This window comes from Taudactylus pleione, unplaced genomic scaffold (genome assembly GCF_031769625.1).
Source record: "Taudactylus pleione unplaced genomic scaffold, aTauple2 ptg000977l, whole genome shotgun sequence".
In the NCBI taxonomy this organism is placed as follows: Eukaryota; Metazoa; Chordata; class Amphibia; order Anura; family Myobatrachidae; genus Taudactylus; species Taudactylus pleione.
The window spans coordinates 5,849,394-5,872,869 of record NW_028285378.1 but is presented as its reverse complement, the minus strand read 5'-3'; the positions used below and the strand labels follow the sequence as shown (position 1 = coordinate 5,872,869).

The window sequence follows — 23,476 nt, the reverse complement described above, 5'->3', positions numbered from 1 at the left end:
TTCCAAGGACTCTGGACTTTTTCCACAGGATCTGATTTCCATTTGGGTAAAGCGTAAGGAGCCTTGCAGGTCAACCCGGGCACCCTGCAATTCAGCACCCGCTGGCTCCCCATCACCCACCGGGTATGATATCCTGTACTTTTTTGCCTACTACCAAGTGTACAATTATTACCATTTATTTGTACATTGCACGATAGTGCTTATTTTAAACACAGGAGTCACATTTCCTGCTGCAATCAGAACTCACCAGACCTGTCATTTGTTTTATGTTTCATGCCTTTATTCATCCACAATATATATAATTCACCTATTTCATATGTCTAATGTCCATGGCAGATACCATTTTTCTGCCTCACCCAGTATTTATCAACTGATTCTGTGAATTCTCATCCCTTTTGAATCTACAGCACAATTTTACTGTATGCATTTATATTCCATGCATCACCTTGTATTCATGAATAAATTTTATTTTATGTCTACACTGACCTATGTCATCTATACGGTCGACTCCGTCACAGCATTTATGTTGAGGAGCGCCTCATGAATGTAAGCCTCAGAGATAGCCATGCGAAGCCATCTAGCCAAAGTTTGTTTATGGTTTCCACATGAGAGGATGGCCAGCCAATAATGAACAAACAAGGAGTCTGATTTCCAAAGAAAACTGGTATGATCCACATAATCCTGAGGGCACATACCACATCCAATGAGGCCTCCCCAGCTGAGAGGTCTGAGGAATTAAAGGTCGGCACAATCATTTCTTCATTAATGTGGAAAATAGAGATCACTTAAGGAAGGAACCCAGGGTGAGCTTGAAGTACTGCCTTGTCCCTGTGAAAAACTAGAAATGGGGAATGACAAGAGAGACCCCCTAAATCAGAAACTCTTCAGGTGGAAGCAATGGCAGTAAGCCATTTGAGATTCGCTGAGCCTAGTGATTCAAATGGAGGGCTCTGGAGAGTCTTAAGGACAACAGCCAAATCCCAAGGCTCTACTGGAGGGACAAAGGGAGGCTGAATACGAAGGATCCCCTGCAGAAAAGTGCGGATCTCAGGAAGAGGAGCAATCCTTTGCTGGAACCCACACACTGAAAGGGCCAAGATATGGACCTTTAGTGTAGCAAGGCGGAGACCGAGGTCTAAACCCGCTTACAGGAAAGCCAAAACTCTGGGTATCCTAAACACCTGGGGGTCATAACTTTTTGGACGACACCATTCAAAATAGGTATGCCATACCCTGTGGTAAATTCTAGCAAAAGCAGGTTTACATACTCTGAGCATGGTGTTAACCACAGAGCCCGAAAAACCCTTGGACCTTAAAAGGGATGTCTCAAGAGCCACGCCATCAAATGACAGATGACCCAGATCTGAGTAGAGGCAAGGACCCGGAGACAACAGGTCCGGATGTTGAGGCAACATCCATAGAGTGTCAATGGAGAGACTCTTAAGATCTGAGTACCATGGATGTCAGGGCCATGCTGGAGCCACCAGCAGGACCATGCCTCACTCTTGTTTGAACTTCCGAATTACTCGAGGAAAAAGGGAGATTGGAGGAACAGAACACAAACTGGAAAGTTCATTTGACTGACAGAGCGTCCACCAAGAGAGCACTGGCGTCTCTTGTCCTGGACCCATACTGAAGCATCTTGTGATTTTGTCAAGAGGCCATGAGGTCCATGTCTGGAAGGCCCCACCTGTGCACTAGGAGTTGAAACACTTCTTGGTGAAGAGACCATTCTCCTGGATGCACGTTGTGATGGCTGAAAAAGTCTGCTTCCCAATTCAGCACTCCTGGAATGAACACCGTCGATATGGCTGGTAGATGGCCCTCCGCCCATGTTAAAATGCATGACACCTCTGTCATTGCCCCCTGACTTCGAGTTCCTCCTTGATGGTTTAGATAAGCCACTATCGTGGCATTGTTTGACTGTACTTGCATGGGTTTTCTGTGAAGCAACAGACTGGCTTGGTGCAGAGCCCTGAAGACTGCCCGCAGTTCCAATACATTGAATGGAAGCACAGATTCCTCTGCGGTCCACCATCCCCGAAAGGAGTGTGGACCCGTCACTGCGCCCCAGTCCCAAAGACTGGCATCCATTGTCAGAAAAACCCAGTCCAAGATCCAAAAGGTACACCCCTTGGTGAGGTGAGCCATCCGTAGCCACCAGGTTAGCAACAGGCATACCTCCGGAAAAAGCACCATCATTTGAGTCCATATATGATGGGGAAATCCGTCCCAATTGGAGAGGATCAGTAGCTGCAGAGGCCAAGAATGAAACTGGGCATACTCCATCATGTCGAACATCGACACCATAGATCCCAGTAACTGCATTGTTGAGTGGACTGACACTCAGTGATTGTAAAGGCATCTGTGTACATGTGTCTGCAAAGTGGAGATCTTTTGTGCTGGCAGAAAAATCCTTTGCTGTTGTAAATCCAACAGGGCTCCCAGATGGAGCATCCTTTGAGATGGAATCAGTGAGGACTTTTTCCAATTTATCAACCACCCGTGTACCTGGAGCACAAATATTGTTAGCTGCAGGTGGTGGTGAAGTACCTCTGAGGACCCTGCTATTATAGCAAGAGGTCATCCAGGTATGGTTACAGGCAGATACCCAGCAGCTGCAGATGGGCTGCCATTACCTCCATGACCTTTGTAAACACCCGAGGTGCAGTTGCAAGGCCAAATGGTAGAGCCTGAAACTGGAAATGTTGTTGTGACAAAGCGAACCTGAGAAAACATTGGTGAGCTGAAACAATCAGAATATGCAGGTATGCATCCTGAATATCCAGGGATACCATAAAATCTCTAGGTTCCATAGTCAGTATAACTGAGCATAGGGCCTCCTTTCTGAACCTAGGTACCCTGAGGAATTTGTCCAGGGACCTGAGATCGAGAATAGGACAGTAATAACCGTTTGGCTTCTGGACTAGAAAAAGGCTGGAATAATACCCTGCTCCTCTTTGGGACATCAGGACCGGGGGAAACAGTTGGGAAGCCGGTGGACGCAACGCCAACCACCGGCTTCCCGACTGCTAAATCCCGGTAAGGGTTAAATGACAGGCATCGAAATCTCGACGCCTGTCATTTTACCTGCACAGGGAGACTGGCACCCAGCATCCCGATCAAAGGGATGCTGGGCACGGACAGCCACAGGGGGGGTTAGGTTTAGGGCTCCTGGGGGGACTTAGGGTTAGGCACCCCCCCGGGAGGTTAGGGTCAGGCTAGGGGAAGGGGGGTTAGGGTTAGGCACCCCTGGGGGGAGGTTAGGGTTAGGCTCCCCTCCAGGGGACAGGGTTAGTCAGTGGGGAAGGGGGGATTAGGGTTAGGCACTTGGGGGGAGGTTATGGTTAGGCACCCCTAAGTGGGGGTTAGGTGGTAGAATAGGTTAGTTTATACTTACCTTCCGACATTCGTGATTTTCACCTGTGTCGGACTGCCACTGCTGGGATTAGAACCGCCAGCCTTGCGGCTGCCGGTAAATCATACCGAATACAGGGACCGGTATAATGACCGCTGCCTCCAACATGGATTGTACCTCCTGTTGAATAGCCAAAGCCTTCTTAGGCCTGGCAGATTTCTTGGTGGTGGATGGACTGGGAAAGGACTGAGTTCTAGCCTTACTTGGGGCCCGATAGATCTGAGAGGACGGAGTCTGAGCCCCTGAAGAAGCTGGAGCAGAAGGCAGACAAGCCAACTTAGCTGCTGCTAAGGTTTTCACAATCTTGTCCAAATCAGGGCCAAACAAGACTATACCATAAGGCAAACATTCCAACCCCTTCTTGGATTCTGCATCCGCTTTCCAAGAACGGAGCCACTTAGGGCAGTGAGCCACAATGGCCACCGAAGAAACCCTGGCATTTAGTAGGCCAATATACAAAGCTGCCTCATTTATATAGGTAGCCGAATCTCTGAGATTTCCCCCCAGATTCAACTGTTCCCTGGTAGCATTAGATGTTTCAAGGCTATTAGCCCAACATTCCATGGCCCGAGCCACCCAGCAAATGGTCATAGCTGGTCTGCACGCAGCCCCCGAAAGGGAAGAAACAGATTTAAGGCATACCTCTACCTTCCTATCTGTAACATCCTTCAGGGATGACATGGAAGGCATAGGAAGTGTTGCGCTTCTTACCAAGCGCTTGAAATGGGAATCCACCACTGGTGGAGTCTCCCATTTGGAAAAATAATTCTCAGCAAAAGGGTAAGCAGAGACTACATGCTTCGGCGGTTAATACCACTTTCCAGGCATTTTCCAAGCTACCTCCAAGTGACTCACCAATTGGTCAGACAATGGGAATGTAGCCTCAGTCACCTTTTCTTCTATGAAATATGCATGCTTAGATTTAGGTGCAGGAGGCTCATCCTCCTCAATGATCAGGGCTGCTTTTACAGCTTGTATTAGCCCTGGAGTATATATATATATATATATATATAGACTTGACCCCACCTGCAGAGGAGGTAGCTCAGAGTCAGACTCATCCAGAAGCAGTCCATCATCAGATAACACATCATCATCATCCCATACAGTAGATTGGAATGATAGCAAGACCCTTTTTAGCTGGTCTGATGATAGATGCGTCCTGCTAACATATCTCAGTCGCACCCTGCAACATAGCAGGAACTGTATTAACCCACTGAGGGGGCAAAACCTGTGAAGGTGTAGGAGGTTGCAGCAGGTTTTGCACTGGCAAAAGGTGCTGTTGTTGAAAACTGAACTGTGGACACATAGGAGGGCCTGCTAAACGCCCTGCAATGGTTGTTAGTGCTATTGTAAAGCACTCCCATGGCAGCTCCTGGTGAACAGCAGTAGCCTAAGAAGGCCCCAGGGTAGTGCAACACTGGAAACATAACTCCTCAGAGGCTATGTCCCCTGCCCCTAATACCGCTGTACATATTTTACAGAGCAGTTTAATAGGGGTTAACTTAGTCATATCACTCTCACACTCTCATAGTAAAGAGGATCACTTAACAGAGACTGAGTCTCAGTTGCAATTTGTGCCACACCCGCACAACACCTGTGCTTATGACCCAGAATAGCAGAATAGGTACAGGGATAGCAACAAATGAATCATAGTTTTTAGCAAAGAAAACAGACAGACAGTGCTAGCATACAGTCGCAAACAAATGCAGAAAACAATAATACCTGCACTTAATGGCACTTCCTTAAGTCAACTACAGACTTAGCGTCTAGTAGGACAAAAGTGCTACATACATTGACCACCAACCAGAGAGGTATATAGGGGGACCTGTACTCTGCACTACCTGTTTAGATCAGCGAGAATTACTGTCGAAGAACTCATGGGTAGATGGAGCCGGAAACAGGAAGCTGTCACAGATCAAGCCAGACTACAGTGGAAAGGCGTGTTCAGCAGCGGGGAGGAGCCGGCAGTTAGACAGGGAAGGCTGCATCCCCTGGCCAGCGTTTAACCTCTGGGACACTGGAGTGTTCCGCAGAACTCCAGTCCCAGGCAGCTTAGTGTGGATGCAGGACTCAGTGCCTGGCCACTTGCTGTCATCCCCAGGGTGTCTCCCACCCCTGGAGGAAAAAGACTGCATCTCAGCACGCACCACTGGAGTGCGTGTCGCTTACCTGCACCCAGTAGCATTCAGCCACAGTCTAGGAATCCTCCAGGGTCCCTGCTAGCCAAGACCCCTGAGGCCAGCCGAGAGGCACATATCAGTACCGGCATCTCAGCACCAGCGGGGTACTGATGCGGCCGTGTGAACTTCCACTGGAATGGTCACGCTGACCGCACTTAGAAAAATCTTTACAATTTTTAGGGTTGTTAGTAACAGCCCCACTGCAATACAGTGACCCAACTCTAGCAGGACACCAAACAAAACTGAGGAGCCTCTGGCCCGGGGGAGGGGTGTAGAGGGAGGCCCCGTTGCATCCTGGGAGAAAATTTTTTACTGCATGGTATAGGTGATGTCTTCATCATCACCTATACCCCAAGGTTTCCTGTGGAACTTCTATGGACATTGAAGTAGAAAGATAACTTACCTAAGAGGTTTGTATGGTTGCAAGAGTATTCGTCTGTAAGTCAAGATTTAATGAGGTCAACCAGGAGTATATATGGTGTTTATTTTTGGGCTACTGATGTTTAGTTTGCCTGGCTTCTCTGTATGGGGTATTTCCCTTAGTGATTCCCCCATTCATTTCTTGATTTATCATCCTTGTTTTTATCTCCCATTATGGCACCTTTAGTCCACTCCACTCCATTTTACTAGTTCATCACACAGGTTCATTTTAGGCAATCATTTAGCACACCGAGGGCCTGATTCAGAGCCGAACGCTCTGACCAGAGCGCTGGCTCTGAATCAGGGCCCTCCAACCTGTTTTTGGAGCGGCCTCATAGACGCTCGCATAGCTGTGGGTTACCACCCACAGCTATAGCGAGCGTCCATGTTGATGGTCGCGATGATCACGACCATCGGGCTAGCGACGAGACCCTGCGGTAGGGTCTCGCTGCCGCAAGCCCAGGAGTGATTTTGGCTCTATCATCATTACTGATGTCAGTGGGGCCGGACTCAGACGGTAGGCGTTCCCATGGGAACGCCTCCGTCTGGCAGCCACGCCCCCGAACGCCCACCAAAGGGGGCGGGCTGTCACTCACCATCGACAGCACGCCCCCTTTGGTGCGAGACCCCGAGCAACGTATTCCTCGTCGCTCGCCGGGTCTCGCGCATGCGCACGACGGAGCTCCCTCCATCGTGCGCATGCGCATTCGCCCAACATCGACCCGCTTGCGAGCGACCTTCGCTCGCGAGCGGGTCTGAATGACCCCCTGAGTTTTTTATCCCCCTATTGATCTGGCGTCTGCTTGATCACCACCTCTGTGAGTCATACAGGCTTATACATGTGTTTGCTGCTATGTGTCATTTGGTTTGTGCATTCTTTATGTACATTCCTTTTGTCATTGCAGGTGGCTGGGTTTGTTTTCATCACCATGGTGATGGTTTACACTGTTGGCCATGCCCCCTGAGACGTTCGATCTGTGGGCGCGGGGTTGCGCCGGAGATGTAATTGGGTCTCTATCCGGGAGTCGTGGTGGCTATTGGAGCATGTTGGTGATTACATAGGTATTCATTGTATGTGTTTTAATGTATTTGTTTAAGTCTTGATACTTGGGAGTCTTCCCTGAAATGCAGACTCACACAGGGTCTCATTCAGACCCGCTCGCGAGCGCAGGACTCTCGCAAGCGGGTCGATGGTACCTAAATGCGCATGCGCACGACGGAGGCTGCTCCGTCATGCGCATGCGCGAGATCCGACGAGCGACGTGGAAGCCGTCGCTCGGGGTCTCGCACCAAACGGGGCGTGCTGTCGATGGTGAGTGACAGAACGCCCCCCTTTGGTGGGCGTGCCTGCCAAACGGAGGTGTTCCCATGAGCCAAAATCACTCCAGGGCTTGCTGTCACCGAGACCCTACCGCAGGGTCTTGTCGCAAGCCTGATGGTCGTGATGGTCTTGACCATCGCGACCATCATCATGGACGCTCGCATAAGCTGTGGGTGGTAACCCACAGCTATGCGAGCGTCCAAGAGGCCGCTCCAAGTTTACGTAGGAGGGCCCTCATTCAGAGCGAGCGCTCTGGTCAGAGCGTCCGGCTCTGAATCAAGCCCACAGATCTCTGTGTGGATTGGCTCTTATGCTGCAAGACTTAGAGTGCCGTCCACTTTGTGGATAGATTTTTTTTTTTGTGTGTGTGTATATATATATATATATATATATATATATATATATATATATACAGTCAGGTGCAGAGTCAGGTGCATAAATATTGGGACATTGACAAAATTTTCATATTTTGGCCTCTATTCACCACCACAATGGCTTTGAAATGAAACAAACAAGATGTGCTTTAACTGCAGACTTTCAGATTTAATTTGAGGGTAATTACATCGAAATCAGGTGAACGGTGTAGGAATTACAACGGTTTCTATATGTGCCTCCCACTTTTTAAGGGGCCAAAAGTAATGGGACTATCAACTCAAAAGCTATTTCATGGACAGGTGTGGGCTATTCCCTTGTTATTTCATTATCAAATAAGCAGGTAAAAGGTCTGGAGTTGATTCTAGGTGTGACATTTGCATTTGGCTGAAAAATCAAAACAAACCCATCAGAGAAATAGTAAAAACATTAGGTGTGGCCAATCAACTGTTTGGAACATTCTTAAAAAGAAAGAATGCACCAGAGAGCTCAACAACACCAAAAGACCCGGAAGACCACGGAAAACAACTGTGGTGGATGACAGAAGTATTTCCCTAGTGAAGAAAAACCCCTTCACAACAGTTGGCCAAATCAAGAACACTGTCCAGGAGGTAGGAGTATATGTGTCAAAGTCAACAATCAAGAGAAGACTTCACAAGAGTGAATATAGAGGGTTCACCACAAGATGTAAACAATTGGTGAGCCTCAAAAACAGGAAGACCAGATTAGAGTTTGCCAAACAACATCTAAAAAAGCCATTACAGTTCTGGAACAACATCCTATGGACAGATGAGACAAAGATCAACTTGTACCAGAGTGATGGGAAGAGAAGAGTATGGAGAAGGAAAGGAACTGCTCATGATCCGAAACATACCACCTCATCAGTGAAGCATGGTGGTGGTAGTGTCATGGCGTGGGCATGTATGGCTGCCAATGGAACTGGTTCCCTTGTATTTATTGATGATGTGACTGCTGACAAAAGCAGCAGAATGAATTCTAAAGTGTTTCGGGCAATATTATATGCTCATATTCAGTCAAATGCTTCAGAACTCATTGGACGGCGCTTCACAGTGCAGATGGACAATGACCTGAAGCATACTGCAAAAGCGACCAAAGAGTTTTTTAAGGCTAAAAAGTGGAATGTTATGCAATGGCCAAGTCAATCCCCTGACCTGAATCCGATTGAGCATGCATTTCACTTGATGAAGACAAAACTGAAGGGAAAATGCCCCAAGAACAAGCAGGAACTGAAGACATTTGCAGTAGAGGCCTGGCAGAGCATCACCAGGGATGAAACCCAGCGTCTGGTGATGTCTATGCGTTCCAGACTTCAGGCTGTAATTGCCTGCAAAGGATTTGCAACAAAGTATTAAAAAGTGAAAGTTAGATTTAGGATTGTTTAGTTTGTCCCATTACTTTTGGCCCCTTAAAAAGTGGGAGGCACATATAGAAACCGTTGTAATTCCTACACCTTTCACCTGATTTGGATGTAATTACCCTCAAATTAAATCTGAAAGTCTGCAGTTAAAGCACATCTTGTTTGTTTCATTTCAAAGCTATTGTGGTGGTGAATAGAGGCCAAAATATGAAAATTCTGTCAATGTCCCAATATTTATGCACCTGACTGTATATATATATATATATATATATATATATATATATAAACACACAAACAGTCAACCAGGAGGCGCTGTGTCTTCACTCAATGTGCTTGAAAACAGTTGGACCCTTGATCAAAGTCATTGTATTGTATTAGGATGTGACTTTGTTATTTTACAGGAATAACACTCTTTTCTGATGAATATATAATACCACTTGTGCAAGAATGTGCAATGATTCCTTGGTGAGCGGGGCTTTTTCAGTGAAAATATGGAAGCACCTGGTGATTCCTTGGTGAGCGGGTTTTCTTCATAAAAGAACATTCTTGCACAAGTGGTATTATATCTTCATCGGGAAAGAGACTGCTATTCCTGTAACAGAACAACATTCACATCCTAATACAATACAAGGACTATGATAAAGGGTCCAACTGTTTTCAAGCACATTGATTGAAAACACAGCGCCTCCTGGTTGGTTGATTGTTTGTATGTTATGCTATTGGTACCTACTAACAGAGGCCCTGATTCAGAGCCGGACGCTCTGACCAGAGTGCTCGCTCTGAATCAGGGCCCACCTCCATAATTATGGAGCGTCCTCCTGGACGCTCATATAGCTGTGGGTCACCACCCACAGCATATACGAGCGTGCAGGATGATGGTCGCGATGGTCTTGACCATCGCGTCCATCACCACTGCGTGCAGAAGCCTGCGGTTGAGTTTCTCAACCGCAAGGCCAGGAGTGATTTTGGCTCTATCAGAGCCAAAATCACTCCCACTGACATCACTAGTGATGTCAGTGGGGCCGGCTACTGACGGTAGGCGTTCCCTTGGGAACGCCTCAGTCTGGCAGGCACGCCCACCAAAGGGGGCGTGCTGTCAATCAACATCGACAGCATGCCCCCTTTGATCAGACACAACGAGCGAAGGAAAGTCCTTCGCTCGTCGCGTCTCGCGCATGCGCACGACGGAGCTCCCTCTGTCGTGCGCATGCGCAGTGCACACCATCGACCCACTTGCGAGCGGACAGCCGCTCGCAAGTGGGTCTGAATCAGTCCCAGAGTTACTACTGAGGAGAGCTGCTTTTAAATTATATTATATATATATTTCTTCAAAGACAGGAAGCACTCCTCAGATTTAATAATCAGACATGAACTTGCTTAGTTTTTAACTGCAACTTTTCAGATGCTTTAATACATCTTTCATCAAGGCATACATAGAAATACAACAATCCTAACTTATATAGAGAAACCCCCGTGACACATGAACCGGCAGACCTGCACTGCTTTAAGAAGAAAAAAACTAAATCTGACAGATCTGTTTTTCCCTTTGTTAGTACCTTTCCTCTATTAGTAATGTGACCAATAAGACCTCTGAAACGTTTTGGCCATTAATTAATTCTGATACCAATATACCTTCCCTCAAAGACTCGCGTCTTATCAATTGTTACAAGCGAGGGAGAAATCTTAGGGATTGGCTTGTGAGAAACAATGTCACTGACAGAGATGTTGCACAATCGCATCAATTTCTCTCTAGACCTACTGGTTGTTACAGGTGTACGGGTTGTGTGACTTGTCGACACCTTGATATTGGCACCTACATCACACATCCCCATTCTAGTTCAAAATTTTTTATCAAGCATATATTAACATGCACTAGCCGTTATGTTATAAAAGTGATCAAGTGCCTCTGTGGGCTTGCATATGTGGGTTAAACTGTCTGCACATTTAGAGAAAGGGCCGCCCAGCATAGATCTGCTATTAGACTAGCTCTGGTGGGCAAAATCAGTGATCAGCCCGTAGCACGGCACTTTGTCTCTGCTAGGCACTCACTTGCCACACTCAAATTAAAAATTGGTGGATCATGTGCCACCATTAGTCAAAGGAGGTGACAGAGGCAGAAGACTTCTGCAGTTGGAAGCCATTTGGATCCACCAATTAAACACGGTGGCGCCAATGCATCTTAATGAAAACCTTAGCTTAGCATGTTTTTAAGATTGATGGATTTACCTAATCTTTAGTCTTTTCAGATGCATTGTGTTAAATGCTATTATTATTATTATCAGGCATAACTATATCATGGCTTCGATATGTATATGTTCCCATATTGTTTCTTTGTCATGTGATTAAGTTGAGCCTTATACATTTACACATGCATATATCCATCTTTTCATTTACTATTGACTGGTTATAAGTACCTTTTGTCTTACATTAGCCACTTATATTCAGATTTATTTGTTTACTAATAGTAATTCATATATATTTTGTGTCTTGTGTTTATATGTCTGTTTTAGGCATGTGGTCTATATTGTGTGTACTTTTCTGCGGTATTCACCAGGTTTATGAGCATGCCATTGTTATTAATTTAATTTTTCCCCATTTCTTTGTTATGATATATTTCCGTGGTAATGGTTTCTATGGAGATTGGACTTGCACGCTCTCTATTAGTTTGATTTTCTCTGGTGGGTGTATGCCTGAGTCGCGTCTACGTGGGTGACGTGTTGTGTCATCGCGTATGACGCTGTCATGTGTTCTGCGTGATGACGCACCGCAGGCCACTCAGCAGTGCAGGTCTGCCGGTTCATTTGTCACAGGGGTTTCTCTATATAAAGTAGGATTGTTGTATTTCTATGTATGCCTTGATGAAAGATGTATTAAAGCATCTGAAACGTTGCAGTTAAAAACTAAGCAAGTTCATGTCTGATTATTAAATCTGAGGAGTGCTGCCTGTCTTTTAAGACATTGTCTATGGTGTCCCTGTGCCAGTTGGGGCTCTTTGAATAAGTACACCCCGGTTGTTGGATTGTCTGCATGGATGCCGATCATCAAATTTGTATGTATACATATATACAGAATTATGGTATGAACATACCTGTTGATAATTCTTTTTTTTCGAGGTCAATAGGGTCCACAGGAATTACCATGGGATATATAGTTGGACGACATCCATTGCACCAAACAGCAAAGCTTTGGAGCTCCCAGCATGCACTGGTCTTCCTCAATATAACCCCCGCCCCCAGCCACAGGCATTCAGTTCGTGACTAATCCTCACAGCAAGGAGACAGAGAATGGAGAAGGAAGAAACATTTCACCAGAAACACTCTACATACGAGGAGGGAATCGAATAGGGTCCTTCTGAGGCCAGGTGCGCCAGAGAGAACACTATGAACTTCGAAGAAAAAAAATTATCAACAGGTATGTTCATACCATAATTCTGTATTTCTTCGAGTTCCATAGGGTCCACAGGGATTACCTTGGGATGTCCTAAAGCAGTCCTTAGGGGTGGGAATGCTCCTGAGGAGATAGGAGAATCTGCCACCCAAAGGAAGCATCCTGGGAGGCGTACGTATCAAAAGCGGAGAACTTTATAAACGTACTCACAGAAGACCAGGTGGCCGCCTTGCACAGTTGTTCAGCAGAGGCGCCCTGTCTTACTGCTCAGGACGGTCCTACAGGCAGAGTAGAATGGTCTGTCACCCTGTTAGATACAGGCAAACCCATCTGCGTATAGACCTGTGAGATGGTCATACGAAGCCAGGAAGACAATGTCTGCCAGCCTCTCTTGTGGAATCCATATAACACAATGAGTCTGTTCTCCTGACGGCCTTTGTTCGGTCCACATAGATCTTGAGAGCTCGGACCACATCAAGTAAAGCTTCGCCTGTAGACAGGCCTGATGTCTGGAAGGCCAGAAACACAATTTTCTCATTAATATGAAAATGGGAAACTACCTTCAAGAGATAACCTGCCTTGGTCCGGAGGACAGCTCTATTCAGATGAAACACCAAGTACGGGGAGCAACATGAAAAAGCTGCCAGATCAGACACCCTATGAGCTGACGAGATGGCCAGGAGAAACAGTGTTTTTGCCAGCAGCCATCTCAACTCTACTTTATCCAAAGGTTCAAAGGGATGTGTTTGAAGTGCCCTGAGAACCAGAGCCAAATCCCATGGTGCTACTGGTGAAAGAAAAGGAGGCTGCAGTCGCAGTACCCCCTGCATGAGTGTTCTGACATCCGACAGAGAAGCAATTTTACACTGGAACCACACCTTCAAGGCTGACACCTGAACTCTCAAGGTGGCCAGGCGGAGACCCAAGTCCAAGCCGACCTGGAGAAACCTCAACACTCTATCCACCTTAAATATTTTAGGGTCATATTTCCTATTATGACACCACAGAAAAAATGACCGCAAACCCTGTGATATATGTGCGCAGAGGCCAGCTTCCGTGCCCTGAGCATTGTCTGTATCACCGACTAAGAAAACCCCCTGGCTTTTAACATGGAAAACTCAAGAGCCAAGCCGTCAAAGCCAGTCGGGGTAAATCCTGGTAACGACATGGACCCTGGATTAGCAGGTCTTGTCACAGAGGCAGTGAAAATGGGCTGTCTACTGACAGACTCTTCAGGTCCACAAATCAATGCCTCCTGGGCCAGGCAAGAGCCATTAGTACCACCCTGCCGCCTTCCTGTTTGAACTTCCTGACCACATTTGCGAGTAGGGAGATCGGAGGAAACAGGTATGCCAGTTTGAAGTCCCATCTTACTGATAGAGCATCCACGAAGGCTGCTGAGGGGTCTCTTGTCCTGGACCTGTAGCTGGGAACCTTGTAATTGTGATGTGACGCCATCAGGTGTACTTCTGGTAGACCCCATTTGTCCACCAGGGTTTGAAACACCTCCTGATGAAGATCCCATTTTCCGGCGTGTATATCCTGGTGACTTAGGTAGTCTGCTTCCCAAGTGAGCACGCCTGGGATGAACACAGCTGTTATCCCCGGAAGATGGCTTTCTGCCCACCTCAGAATCCCTGCCACCGCTCTCATCACCGCTGGGCTTCATGTGCCTCCCTGATGGTTTATATAGGCCACTGTTGTCGTGTTGTTGGACTGAATTTGGACGTGTCTGCCCCGAAGAAGGTCCTGTGCTTGATGGAGCACCCTGTGCACTGCACGGAGCTCTAACACATTTATTGGCAGACGACTTTCCAGGTCTGTCCACCTTCCCTGGAAAGTGTGCTGACCTATGACTGCTCCCCACCCTCTGAGACTTGCATCTGTGGTGAGGAGTACCCATTCCGAGATCCACAATGGATGACCCCTGTTTAGATGAGTAACCTCCAGCCACCAGGCTAAGGAGAGACGAACCTCCAGCACGATCAGAATAATTGGTCATTTTATCTGATGGTGCTGACCGTTCCACTGCGCCAAGATCCACTGTTGTAGGACTCCGAAGTGGAACTACGCATAAGCCACCATGTCGAACGTGGCTACTATAGAGCCTACCTGATTACTCTATAGATCGTGTACTCATGCCTGGAGCATCCCAATTTTGTCCTCCTGTCAGAAAGATCCTATGTTGCTAAGAGTCTAGTATCGCCCCCAGGTGTATCATCCGCTGGGCTGGTGATAGAGAAGATTTCTTCCAGTTGATCACCCATCTGTGCTCCTGTAGGCAAGCTACCATTATCCATAGATTACACAGTAATGTCTCCTGTGTCTGAGCAAGTATGAGAAGGTCATCCAGGTATTGCAGGATTCTGATTACCTGACGCCTGAGACAGCCTGTCATGACCGCCATTACTTTCGTAAACACCTTTGGAGCTGTGGCCAGCCCGAAAGGTAGAGCCTGGAACTGAACATGTCATTGGTTTACTGCAAACCTGAGAAATCTCTGGTGGTATTTTGTGATTGGGATATGCAGGTATGCATCCTGAATATCGAGTAAAACCATGAAGTCCCCTGGCTCCGTTGCCAACATGATTGATCTAAAGTCTCCATGCAAAATTTTGGCGTCCTGACAAACTTGTTGAAAGTTTTCAAATTTAGAATGGGTCTGTACGATCCATTGGGCTTCTGGATTAAAAATAAGATTGAGTAGTAACCCTTTCCCTGTTCTCTCACAGGGACTGGGACCACCACCCCTGCTTTTAGAAGATCCTCAACTGATTCCTGGTAGGCCCGAACTCTGACTGGGTCCCCTGGCAAATCCGTAGCTATGAACCTTCGAGGGGGGCGACTTCTGAAAGAAATGGCATAGCCGCGAACTACCAACTCAAGGAAACCCAGGCATCCATGGTCGTCTGATGCCAGGCCAGGGAGAACAGTAGCAGTTGGCCTCCAACCCTGACATCCTCCAGGGGGAGGACTACCCCATCAGCCAGCAGGCTTACCATCTGGTTTAGCTCTTGGACACTTGTTTGCCCAGGACTTCTTGGGCAGTCCCTTTCTCTGAGACTGCTGTCTCTTAGCTAAGGACTGTTTATTTGTCTCTTGCGCCCAAAAGGACTGAGATGGCCACTGTCTTCTGGTCGTAGAGGTAGTCGGTTTTTCTGCTGACCTTGGTGTAGCCAGAGATGTCATAATCTCATCTAAACCTGGACCAAAAAGCACCTTACCTGTGAATGGCAAGGATTCTAACACTTTCTTGGACCCTGGATCCGCTCTCCAGGATTTCAACCATATGGTCCTATGGACTGCCACTGAGTTAGCCAACACTCTTTATGCCATTATACCCGCATCTATGCCTGCTTCCCCCAAGTATACAGAAGCCTCCTGTATCTGACTCAGCAAAAACCTCTGTTCTCTTGTTGGGGCTACAATTGTTTCAGCCAAAGATTTGGTCCAATCTTCCATTGCTTTAGCCACCCAGGCTATCACCATGGTTGGTCTGGTAATTGCCCATGACAAGGAAAAATTAGTCCAACCTCCTATCCACACCGTCCTTTAGGGAAGATGCCATAAGGATAGGCAATGTAGCACTTCTAACACACTCTAGTAATATGAGCGTCTATTGTGGGGAAAACCTCCCATTTGCTACACGCTCCCGGCACAAATGGGTACCTAGCAGCAATCTTTTTAGTAGATGAAAAAGACTTGCAAGGGGTCTCCCATGCCTCAGAAAAAAGATTTGTTAGCTGCCCTGAGTGTGGAAAATAATCATTTGCCACAGTCTGACGTCTTAAGACCATCTCTTTAGATGCTGGTAGGACCTCCTCCTCCTTTATATTGAGGACAGACCTCACTGCCCTCACCAAGGAAGGAACATCCACCAGGGATTGGTAATTATCATTCAACGAACCTGAGACTCCTTTTCTGATGAATCAACCGGGTCTGATTCTGGAGGAGACAAGCTGGCCATACACCTGCACGAGCAGCATACGTTCCAATTCAGCATCCGACTCCCCGGAGTTCCCTTGCAGTCCCGGCAGCATGTTTGTTGTTTTTCTTTGCACAGGATATGTTGTATGATCGATCCCGTGCTCATTAGGGAAACAGTCATTGAAATGACTTGAATTGCTGCACGATAGATCTCATTAACAAAATAAACGGCATGATCTGCACACGATATGATGGAACATATGGGCTGCACATCTGATCATAAGATCCGATTATAGGAGCTGCGGGAGCGCACATCGGATCTTATCTTACTTAAAAAATACACGATTTTCACAAGATCCATCATATGACTCATCGAAGGTGTGTGGCCAGCAATACTCTTATGCCCTCTTTTCCTAGGCCCTTGAGGGGAGGACCAAACCCTTTGACTGGGGCCGCCCACTCCGGACCAACCAACATTCATAGGGGGTATCCCCATAGGGAGAGCCCGTTGTGGGAATCCCATAGCCTGAGGTAACTCCATAGCTGGAGTCCGCCCCTCTGCAACCTTGTTTATTAAGAAAGAGAGTACCTCTGGAGTGACAGCCACCCAAGAAGGTTCCATAGCTGCTACAGGATTCGTAGTAGTAACAGACCCACTGGGCACCTGTTTACTGCAATTTTTACAGAACTCTTCCGGATTCACAGCCTGTTCTGATAAGCCTGTAGCGCAGGACTTACAAAACACCGGCACTGAAGCACTTAGTTCTTTATCAACTGACATAATTGAAAGAACAATGCAATATAAAGTAATGTGACTTCTTACTATCAGTGACGCACCCTACCTTCAAAAGGACAAGGGGAAACACAGGAATAGTAATACCTGACAGTTTGTGAAACACAGGCAGTGTACATACAGCAGCTGGTACACAGTCACATTCAATGCATAAAGACGCACAACTGTGTCCGCAATGCATACTCAATCAACTAAACCAACCCCTGGCAGGGGAAGGTAGGATATAGAGTATGCTATATACTAAACCCAAGGGAGAGGTATACAGAAAGACTGACCCAACCTCTGAGAACTCCGCTGCAGCCGCTGCGCAAACGTTAACCTGCGTGCTTCCCATGCACAAGGAGGTCTCTTATACCAGACGCTGGAATCCCTTGTCGGAAGTTAGCGTCTGGGGGTAGGAGCAGCCAGGGGAGTGCCAATCTCCCCTAAGCTGCGTCTATTGATGGCTGGGTACGCTGCATTACAAAGTGGCAAGACGCCGACCAGTGTGCACTAGTGCGTCCTGCCACCCATCCCCGGCAACAGTCAATAAGGCCTCGACCGCCGTGGTGAGGAATCATCTGTGTTACGAGTACAACTCTCACACGCAGCAGCCTCTGATGCGTCTCAACACCAGAGGCTGGGGACTGCTCGCGGATAATTCCCCGAAGGGAATCCTTACCTGACATCTCTGTTTGCCCAACCGGACCTCAGCGTCTTCCGGCCGCCAGCTAAGCCGTCCAAAAACACTCAGTGCAATACAGCGAACAGGTGTATCGGCGTTGGCGGAGGTAAATGGAGTCGCAGTATAGCGTCTAACCTGGCACCATTACCACTAAACTCATGAAGTCTCATAACTTTAAGGTAAGAAAACATAAAAAAAGTTTAGGACTGCCTAGCAGTCCCACTGTTTAACAGGTGCATATTGCCGCGCACCAAACGAAAAAACTGAATGCCTGTGGCTGGGGGCGGGGGATATAGGGAGGAGGACCAGTGCATGCTGGGAGTGCCAAAGCTTTGCTGTTTGGTGCAATGGATGTCGTCCAACTATATACCCCAAGGTAATTCCTGTGGACCCTATGGAACCCGAAGAAGAAATATTATATAAATATATATATATACATAAAAAGGGGGGGTGGATTCGGCGACAGTGAATATTAGTGACAAGTGTGAACAATTTAAAATGTTCGTATAAATAATGCGGAAAAGCCCAAATAGATATATCTAAAAGGGTGTCAGCTCCATATCAATAAAATGTAGTATTGGTGAAAATACTACTAAAAATTTTTAGAGAAAAAGGGGAGATTGACTTAGGGCGACAATACCGCTATTAACATATATTGAAAACCAACTTATAGTCTAAATAAAGTGCATATTATTGACACATTCACATGTAAAATATTAAATAACTCCAGTTTAAAACCAAACACTAATTTAAAAGCATAAACCCTGCCATTAATATAGGCTAAATAGCCTTATATCATTCAGTTTAATGGCTAGTGAAAGTGCTTAATGCCTAAAGTGCATAAGTGAAAATAAATATATATACCAATATATAAATAAGAGATAATTTATTCTAAACACAAAAAGTTCATGACAGATGGTTCCCCCATGCCCATTGGGGTAAACCTGATAGCATAAATACAATAAAAACAAATACAATAAATTAGTAAAAGATGAGGAGAAAACTGCTTATCTGATTAAAAGATATAGAGATTCTGCATAAGTTCTTAGGGAAAGAGCTAGGTCCCAACGCGTTTCGTCCGCTGACTTCTTCCTGGGGATGGAGGTAGGGTTGTGATGATCCTCTGTTTATACCCCTCTACTCCTCCAATTAGGGACTGATTACTTCCGGGTCACCAGATGGACTGTTACCATAACATAAGGTATTTTAATTAAATATAATCAAGGGAGTAAACACTAATAGACATTGATTAGGTATTGTCCAATTCAAGTCAAATTCGAATTTAGTTATTGTCAATAATCTAGTAAAGACATCCTTAGTTTGTTTTGTTGTACTTCCGCCCCGCGATCCGGAGCGATCCGTCACTTCCGCCCTCACATGAAGACACTCGCGCCAGGCTTCCGCGTCATCCCGCATCGTGTAATCCACTCTTGGACCCTCACTGGTCCCGTGCTCTAGCCATCTTCTACGATCACGTGACCCCGAGCACGTGACCACCAGACCCCGTTCTCATGTGACGTCGCTTGGCTGAACCACGTGACTCCAGGAATTCACTCTGTGTCACCACATCTCTTGGATCGACTTCCGCCCTTAGTTAACTGTACGGATTGAACTACCGCCCTTCTTTTGATTTATATGGATATAGGACAGCCTCCGTTTTAACGTTGTAACAATTTTCTAAAGAGAACACAGAATCATTCATGAATATTATAACATCAAAATTATACACCACCTAGTAATTCAGTATGATGACTCTGTATCTATTGTAATAAGAATTATTAAATATTTACTATGAATAGAAAGGAATGTGTATTGTGTTATGAAGGTATTTAACGAAAAAAAAAAATCTCAAATAGATGCTATCCATAAGTCTTTTCAAACAAGAAAAAAAAAGGGAATTTTTTAGTCTCATATAATGCTTCCTTGCTGATAATCTGTAGATATCTTAATTCTTAAATCTTCTATTTTGATCTCTTTGTCTTTGGCTGTAGCAGCTTTTCCTTTCTTCACTTTCTTAACGATCCTCACTGCAGTACTGTTCAGGTGATGGAGTAAATATAGACATTTTGGACTCTGTTAGCTACAATACCAGGTCTTCCCGGGAGGTCTCCCATCCCAGTACTGACCAGGCCCAGTCATGTATAGCTTCCAAGATCAGACGAGTTTGGGCACACGCATACTGGTATGATTGTAGAAACTATTGGTCTCTATATGTCATTATCTCCGTCACCACTTATTTCTTGATAGTAGTTTCTTATGAAGAAGGATAAGCTGATACGCCTGGTATTCCCTGATGATCTCTCTCCCGGGTATTTTTCAGGCCCAAAGGGGATAGAGCCATTTACTCATCTTTGTATCATAAAAAAAGGTGCAATCTCGTAATGTTCATTAAACCCTTTAGGAGCCATAGTGTCCAATTGGAAAATACAAAACATTTCACGTCTAGAAAGCAGGTTCCCTAGATCTCCTCCTCTCTCACTCAAAGTCACGTGTTCAATGGCCTTGAACATAAGCTCTTCAGGATTAGAGTTGTGTTTCTCAAGAAAATGCTTCGATACTGCATGACTCTCCACTTTATTTTTAATATTTCTGATGTTCCTGAATGCGTAGCTTTAGGGGTCTTTTCATTTTTCCAACATATTTGGTTCCACACGTACACTCTAACAAATAAACTACCGGAGTGGAATTACAATTCATAAAGCTCTTGATGGAGAACTCCTTAGTACCTTCTGAATCTGTACACGTTTTCCTTCTAGGATGTAAGTATTTGCATACATTACAACGACCACATTTATAACTGCCTTTGCAGCTTAAAATTCCACTCGTATTTCCCTTATTTACCTTATTTTCTTTTCGCAGGAGACTAGGAGCTAGAATGTCTTTTAAATTTTTTGTTTTCCTAAAAACGATCTGTGGTTTAGCAGGTAACACTTCCTTCAAAACCGGATCCATTAGCAGGATGTTCCAGTTTTTATTCAAAGATTTCTTTATCTTATTTTCGTGGGCATTGAACGTAGTGATAAAGGGAACCAAACCTTTTTTCCGATCTTCGTTCTTATTATGTCAATAAATTATTTCTATCCAAGGTTTGAGTTTTATTTAATGCCTTTCTGAGAATCTCTTCTGGGTACTCCTTTTCTCTAAAACGATCTGCATATTGTTCCAATTGTTCATTGCATGTTTGCTGATCAGTACAGTTACGTTTAATCCTGTAAAACTGAGAATAGGGTATATTCTCTTTCCATTTGTTTAGATGACAACTTTTAAAATGCAAATAGCTATTGGCATCAACACTCTTAATAAAGTTTTTCGTGGTAATTTTACCTCCTTCTTCAGTTAAAATCAAATCTAAAAATTCGACAGATTTATTGTTAAAATTAGAGGTAAATTTTAAATTCATGTTGTTATTTGAAACCAACAATAAAAACTGATTAAAAACTTCTTGTCCGTGCCAAATGATTAAAATGTCATCTATATACCTTTTATAAAAAATAATGTTCTCTTTAAAAGAATTATTGTTATAAATGTAGTTTTTTTCCCAGCATCCCATAAATAAATTGGCGAAGCTGGGTGCAAAAGTAGTCCCCATGGCTGTCCCACAGATCTGTCTATAAAATTGATCTAAAACTTTAAAATAAGTATGATTCAATATAAAAGACATAAGGTCGCATAAAAATTCTTTATGTAATCGGTCCAAATTTTCGTCCAGCTCTAAGAATTCTCTTGTCGCGTTAATACCTTTCGTGTGTTCGATACAGGTATATAAGGATTGTACCTCTAGAAACTGTAAAATATTCGTAGTATCTTTTGTATATGAGTCCAATTCCTTTACATATTTTTGTAGAAAAATATCTACGTATTTTGAGAGATGCGATGTGAGTGATTCTATTCCGGCTATAATGGGTATGCCTGGAGGATTCTCTAATGATTTATGAATCTTGGGTAGAAAATAAAAAATAGGGGTAATGGGGTTGGTTTTCATTAAGAACTGGAACTCCTCTTTTGTAATTATCTTGTTGTGGAGTCCATACACTAAAAGTGTTCTTAGTTCATCAGTATATTCATCCACTGGATCTATTTCTAACCTCTCATATGAAGATACATCATTGAGAAGTCAATGGGCTTCCTTAATGTAGTAAGAATGATCCATGATCACTAACCCCCCCCCTTTATCTGCCGGCTTGAGTACAATATTTGAGTTGTTGGTGGGTGCAAAACTTAGTCCTTTACTCAATAGGGATATTTCAGACTTCTGTAATGTATGTTGGGAGATATTAAAGATTCCTTTGGATTTGGGGTCTACTGGAGGGTTCTCCTTTTTACGTATCTTCCTCCTGTTGCCCCGTTTTCCTCTTCTTCTAAATGTCTTCTTTTTAACGGGGATGCTTGTTGGGTTGTTTCTCTTAATAAAGTTTTCCGGTTGCCGAAAACAGTGTCCTGGCCTGGCGATAAAAAATGATCGCTATCGCTGTTGGAGTCCATACGTTGGAGTGCACTAAATCTATTTTTTGTATAGTTCGTTCCTGCTGTTGTGTGAACCTTTTCAACCTGTTCCTTCTTGTTACTAAATCTCCTTCTTACAGGTGCTGTTTTCCAATTAGACCCTTCCCAGGAATCTAATCTTAGTCCATTCCTTTCAGTTCTTCTAAATTTACTCCAATTTTTGATCTTATTCAATTCGTAATCCTTTTTGTCCCTAATAAATTTTTTCTCTTTTCCCTTCATGACGCCTTCTTCTATTCTTTCAATTTTCTTAATCAGTACTTTTTCATTCTCTTTATACTCCTCATTATCTTTCACTTCTTCCATTTTACTTTCCATATCCTTAATCTCTTTTTCTAGAGTATTAAGTGTTGTTTTTTTATCATCAATTATCAGTTTCATAAGGTCTATTGAGCACTTATGTAGAATATCATCCCACTTGCTCATGAAATCCAGTCTGTCTAGACCAAAAGTAGGATTCTTCAATAATCTCAGTCCTCTTGGTATTCTATTGACTGTTATATAGTGCTCCAATCCCTTAATGTCCCACCAAGCTTTAATTTCCTTAGTAATTAACTTTTCAATGTCCCAAAACATATTATCAATGTTTTTGGTGGGAATACTTTAACATGGGGCTGTGTTCTCGTTAAAAACCCTTTGACAAAAGTCACTCCTTTTGTTCAATCGATCTCTATTTCTAAACATAGTGGTAATATAAAATATATGTGTAAAGTGTATCTCACTGTGTAAAATTGCAAATATAAAAATAAATATACTATACACTGTCAGCCACAACACAACCACCAAAAGGAATTAATATAAAAAGGGGGGGTGGATTCGGCGCCAGTGAATATTAGTGACAAGTGTGAACAATTTAAAATGTTCGTATAAATAATGTGGATAAGCCCAAATAGATATATCTAAAAGGGTGTCAGCTCCATATCAATAAAATGTAGTATTGGTGAAAATACTACTAAAAATTTTTAGAGAAAAAGGGGAGATTGACTTAGGGCGACAATACCGCTATTAACATATATTGAAAACCAACTTATAGTCTAAATAAAGTGCATATTATTGACACATTCACATGTAAAATATTAAATAACTCCAGTTTAAAACCAAACACTAATTTAA

At 44.6% G+C, this 23,476-nt stretch overlaps 1 pseudogene; it reads right to left on the bottom strand.

Annotated features, from left to right (window-relative positions):
* Window positions 1-19,937: 19,937 nt before the first annotated feature.
* Window positions 19,938-20,056, bottom strand: LOC148454596 (5S ribosomal RNA; annotated as a pseudogene).
* Between the last annotated feature and the right edge of the window lie 3,420 nt (window positions 20,057-23,476).